This window comes from Spinacia oleracea, chromosome 1 (assembly GCF_020520425.1).
Source record: "Spinacia oleracea cultivar Varoflay chromosome 1, BTI_SOV_V1, whole genome shotgun sequence".
In the NCBI taxonomy this organism is placed as follows: domain Eukaryota; kingdom Viridiplantae; phylum Streptophyta; class Magnoliopsida; order Caryophyllales; family Amaranthaceae; genus Spinacia; species Spinacia oleracea.
The window spans coordinates 22,028,723-22,035,135 of NC_079487.1; the positions used below are offsets into that span (position 1 = coordinate 22,028,723).

The 6,413-nt window shown below is 36.5% G+C and overlaps 1 long non-coding RNA gene across 1 annotated transcript; it reads right to left on the reverse strand.

The window, feature by feature from the left end:
* Positions 1-272: 272 nt before the first annotated feature.
* Positions 273-3,229, reverse strand: LOC130466303 (uncharacterized). The gene is made up of 3 exons (XR_008926386.1): positions 3,050-3,229; positions 2,881-2,955; positions 273-498 (listed from the first exon to the last, which is right to left on the reverse strand). It is a non-coding gene; the product is annotated as an uncharacterized lncRNA (long non-coding RNA).
* Positions 3,230-6,413: the final 3,184 nt, after the last annotated feature.

Sequence of the window (6,413 nt, forward strand, 5' to 3'; positions counted from 1 at the left end):
ATATTATTTTTCATATATACATAATAATTTAGACGTTTTGGAGCGTCACAATTTGCATCATATTTTTTTCATATATATATATATATATATATATATATATATATATATATATATATATATATATATATCGACCATAGATAATTAATCATAATCAAATACATTAACTTACTACGTACGTACACTATATATCTTAAAGCAACATATTAACTTGCTATGATTCATATATACTTAAGTAGTTAATTTAGGAAAAGTGATAAAAATCATCTATACATTAAATTAATTCGCAGAGTCTAGTCAAACTGAAATAAAAGCGATATTTTAAAACAAAAATAACTTTCTAACTAGCATTATCATTTTTTCTACAAGATAGTCCAAAACTAAATAAAAACAACTTCCTGACTACGAACAAGTAAACATATCGTTATGCTAGCTTAGCTTCAAGATAACTTGTTCATCTCTTGATCTACATTTACTATTACCACTTGAATCATCAATAATCTGCAAAGAAAATTTAATGTCAAATATAGTATGATGAACATTCCATAAAATCAAGGGAAAATTAACAGTAATTCTAACCAGCTTGATCCTAACTACTAGTCGTCTTCTCAAAATAATATCAACTATTAATCAAGGGAAAAATGCATGACTATTAGAAATATAGACATGAACAATGAATATATATATATATATATATATATATATATATATATATATATATATATATATATATATATATATATATATATATATATATATATATATATATATATATATATTATTGGTAAATTAGCTAACTTAATTACCAAAGGTAGAAACCCAAACAACAACCAACAGAAAACAACAAGGGAAACAAAAGCTAAGGGAGCACAGCCCGCACCCAAGCAAAAACAAAAAACACTAAAACATTCTACAACGACACCAGCCAAACTCGCAAAATTTGATTTATAAAAGGTCATTTTTTACAAATTTGCAATGCTTGTATAATAACACTTTAAACATTAATATTTGATTTTTGCCTTGTTTTTTCCCTGTATGAATTAAAGGTTAGTTCCTACTTCCTAATCAATGGCGAAGAGACAAAAGTTAAAAGTGCTAAGTGTACTTGACGTAGCAAAGACACAATGGTACCACTTGAAAGTTTTCATGATTCTTGGTATGGGCTTCTTTACTAATGTCTATGAGCTTTTCTCCATATCTGTGGTGACCAAAATCTTAGGCCGTCTCTATTACACTGAGCCAAATCCAACTAGCCCAGGGTTTATACCCATGAATGTGGCCTTGTGTGGTACCTTTGCTGGGCAACTCATCTTTGGGTGGTTAGGTGACAAGTTAGGAAGGAAAAAGGTATATAGTCTTACCTTAGTCATAATGGCTTTCTTATCCTTAGCCTCTGATGTTCATTAACTTGCTGCTTAAACTGTGACTTTCTTTAATTATCAGGCTTGCCCATTTGAAAAAAAAAAAAAAAAAAAAACAAGACACCAGCCCAACAAGCTACACAGCAGAACCAGACTGAACAACACAAGGTTTGCACAAAAGAACTGCACAACAGCAAGCCAGCCTGAGCAGAACAGTATGCCTGACTGACTGCAAACCTGCAAAACTACGCAACACCAAGACTGAGCAGTAGCACCAGCTACAACAGCAGGACCTCAAGAACTTTCAGTTTTCAGATTCAGTAGCAGTAGCAGGACCTCAACATCAGGACCTCAACAACAGTAGCAGTAGCAGCAGATTCAGTTTTCTCATGTTATCAAAGCTGTAGATTCTTAATCTTTCGAGTTTAGTTCCTCTTGTCAGTTATAGATTTAGATTAAGACCCCAAGAACTTTCTTTTTTCCTTTGAAATAATATTCAGGCGTGATGAGAAGCAAAGCAAGTGATGCTTACAAGTACAATAGCTAAAGAATTTGTACTTGGTATTCATTTATTGGTAATTGGTATTCATTTCTTATGATTTTCTTTTTACTGGTGATATTAGATGGATGAGGAAATGCTAGAGGAGGAAGTTGGGGAAACAGAAGAAGAGACAAGTACCAAGAATATGTGGGAAAGTGTGGAAACTCTCACTAAATATTATAAGGAGGCTGTTTAACTGGGGATTATCAGACCATTACAGAATAGAGATCGCTGTTTACCGACTAGAAACAGAAAAGAACGAGTTGGTTGAGAAATTATCAACTTTGACAGAAGAGATAACTTCTGGAAAGGATAGATTTATCCGCCTGCAAGCTGATTTTGATAACTTTAGAAGGAGATCAGGTAAAGAGAGACTATCAGTTCGAAGCGATGCACAGGGAGAAGTAATTGAGAGTCTTCTTCCAATGGTGGACAACTTTGAGAGGGCGAAGCAACAGTTACAACCAGAAACGGATAAGGAAAAACAGATTGATACGATTTTTCTAAGATAGTACTATGAGTGAACAGACCAAAAACGAAACAGACTATAGAAGTCAATCAAACAGAAAACAAGCTTATACTATGAGCAATTTCTATGGCAACTAAAACTTTTTATAGTAGTTGATTTCAGACTTATCTCTCACTCATGGTCAGAGTTCGAATGAGGTTTTATCAGGAGAGTAAGTCGGAGTCGCTGCTGTCTTGGATTGACATTTAACACTGTGTTTTCTTTACGCGTTACAGAAGGAGCATCATAAATTAACTAACAGAAACCATAGTTTGTTAACAACCCAGACCTAACACCAAACTCGTGTTTCAGCTAATATCAACATAATACCTTATTATGATAATACTAAATCTAAACATCTACCTTCTAATCTCACCATCATCCATAAATAATCGACAACTATAAAGCTTGTTTCAGCTATAAGTTTATCTATAAAGCATGAAATGCAGTTAATTAATTCCATATGAAATTACCTTGCATTTGGCAATAGTGTCAAAGTCTCATTTCTCGGCCTGGTTGTCACCATTGCCACCAGAATCATCAGTAATCTACAAAAAGCATTTTAATATGTAAATTAGATATGCCACATTTCAGGTAATGATACATGATGCTCAATCAGAATAATTTCCAGAAATAACTAACCATATTTATTGCTGATTCCGCACCATCTAAAAGGTTCGATGAAACATTCCCTTTGCGTACTTCCTTCAAAACTTGTCCCAAAAAAGAAGCAATCATTTTAAATGATTGTGTTGTTTCTTCAAACTTGGTGTTTAGAACTTGATTTTGTTGCGCAAGGTCCTCATTTTGCTTCTTGACAACTGATATTGAGAGAATTCAATTGTGTGATTTGTTCATTAACCGTAAATGCATATATACATGATACATTAGGTTTAGGGTTTTGGACTAAGTCAAGCTATACATAATTAATAGAATAATTTACATAAATACAAAAGCATATATGTCGGCTATCACACCCCCGCAGTCAAAGGGGGAGGTTCACGAACGCTTAGACTGTCCCGAAAATCATTGAAGAGTATGCGCGGAAGCCCTTTAGTGAATATATCGGCTATCTGATAGCGAGAAGGAACATGAAGAACACGGACTTCACCCTTGTTAACTTTCTCACGAACGAAGTGAATGTCCATTTCAATGTGCTTGGTGCGTTGATGTTGCACAGGGTTGCCGGTGAGGTATATCGCACTGACATTATCACAATAAACCAATGTAGCCTTGCGGATTGGGCAAGAGAGTTCCAAGAGAAGGTTACGGATCCAACAAGACTCAGAGACGACATTTGCCACCCCCCTATATTCAGCTTCTGCACTAGACCTCGATAAGGTAGGTTGGCGTTTAGAAGACCACGAAATCAGGTTGTCGCCTAGAAAAACACAATAACCGGAAGTGGACCGTCTGGTGTCTGGGCAACCACCCCAATCTGCATCTGTGTATGTGACAAGAGAGGCAACAGAAGATTTGTAAAGATGCAAACCAAATGTAAGGGTACCTTGAATGTACCGCAATATGCGCTTAAGCGCGCTCATATGCTCAGTCTTCGGATCATGCATGTGAAGGCACACCTGTTGTACAGCATAAGAAATGTCAGGTCTGGTGAATGTGAGGTATTGTAAGGCACCGGCAAGGCTGCGATAATGGGTAGGATCTTCATAAGGAGAACCTGCACCAGAACTGAGTTTGGAGCCAGTGTCGACGGGTGTGGGAGATGGTTTGCAAGAGGTCATCCCAGCCCGTTCAATGATCTCTTCAGCATATTTCTTCTGAGAGAGGAAAAGACCGCCTGCATGTTGAGTGACTGCAATTCCCAAAAAATAACTGAGAGGACCCAAGTCCTTCATAGCAAATTCAGAACTGAGGAGAGACATTATCGATTTGCGAAGAGCATCAGTAGAAGCAGTAATAATGATGTCATCAACATACAACAAAATATATGCAGTGTCAGCTCCATGATGATAAATAAATAAAGAGTGATCAGATTTGCTGTGAACAAAACCAATAGAGGCAACATAATCTGCAAACCGTTGATACCACGCCCGGGGAGCTTGTTTAAGACCGTAAAGAGATTTCCGTAGCAAGCATACATAATCAGGGTGGTTAGGATCTCGAAATCCCATGGGCTGATGCATATAAACAGTTTCAGTAAGATTACCATGGAGAAAGGCATTCTTGACATCCAACTGATGGATAGACCAAGAATGAGATAATGCGATGCTCAGAACTGATCGAATGGTAGCTGGTTTTACTACCGGACTAAAGGTCTCAAAACAATCAACGCCCACTGTCGGCTATCAGATATTTCACCTTTCATGTTCTCCACTTCCATAGCATTGTTGTTAACATAGCTTGACCCTTCTTTCCTCAGCAAACCTTCCACTCCAAAGATGTCGCTTTTCTTCACTCCAAATCCATAATTCAGAGGACGTTTAGGTACTTCACCTTTATACATGAGCTCATTAAAGACTGCATTCTCAATTTCAATTACGGGCTTTGAAGAAGAGGAACTCGCAAGATTTTCTTGGACCTTTTTGTTGGCATCCTCCTGTTATATAATATGAAAAGATCACTCAAAATCTATTAACCAAGAATACTATGTACAAGCAAAGAAAAAAATAAATAGACTTCAAGAGACAAGATTGATTTATAGAATTAGCTCAATGCAATGATACCACAAATTGATGAGGAAGTGTGCCCTCTTTAAAGCTTCCATCTTCTTTGGCGTAAACTGATTTGAAAAATGCCAATTCGCTAAACACTCCTTTCTTCTCTTTCTGCAATTTCAGGAAAAAAATAAATTGAAAACTGAAATTTTAAAGTTCTTAAACCGACTATCACTATATTTGTTTAACACTTTGAGTTGTTATCCCCGTAGTAGGGTTGCTGGGTGCATTGCCACTTTGCAAGGGGTGACAGAGTCGGCAACAGAGGCAGTGACATCAGCAAGCTCTCTGCTAATTGTGTCAGGCTAAGGGGAATTCAGGAGTACGTTTCCTTGTAGATGCAGGGAAGATAATAAACAGAAGAAATATCAGCCAATAGTTGCTTTATACCTGTATTCAGTTTGTTTTGTTTCTGTAACAAGTGGCAAATATTAGTTCTAGTTATTAAGATATTAGGTAAATAAGTTTTTGCAAACTTGTTTGCAGGTACATTTTCTTTGCATTGTTTTTAGTTTATCTTACATGATCCAATAATTAAAATCAATATGGACATTGATGAATCCCATGATCCCAGCTGGCCTCTATGCTTTTGACAGAGGACTAACAGATAATCTATCGATTCTTATAATCTGATAATGTAAACATTGACAGATAATTTGACTACTAAGTGAGTAAATAAAATGAAAACCCAGACCAATTGGACGACTTCGACGCTGTCCCACGGGCACCATAGGGTTCCGATTTCCCCTCATAAGAAGGAGAAGGAGAAGGAAAAGCCTAACTCTTTGAAGGTTGTGAGGGCAGCGCCGAAGGCAGAGTCGAATACCGATGCTAAGAGTGGAGTTCAGAAGTTTAGGGTCAAGCTGTTGCCTGAAAGTGGTGGCCAAGAGTGTCATGGATGTTCTCTGTATGGTATGTTGTTCTTGCAGCCGTTTACATACGTTTTATTCTGTTATTGTTGTGTTTATTGATTTTGGCTTCTGTATATCCTTTAGCGAGCTTGGATTTCCTGTTGGTTTTCAGTTCTAGAACAATGTATTGTCATCATGAAGGGGATTAGAATTTCCTGGAACATATATGGTTTCCTGAATGAATACTTTATTGGTTTCGAGTCAGATGTTTGGGAAAGAACCGGATTAGTTGGTTGTTAACTTTTTATGTCAGCTAGAATTTAGCTAAATTAGTGAGTTTTAGTGCTGAATGGCTTGATCAATTATCAAAAGTTCTAGAACAATGTATGTCATCATGAAGGGGATTAGAATTTCCTGGAACATATATGGTTTGCTGAATGAATACTTAATTGGTTTCGAGTGAGATGTTTAGGAAAGAAC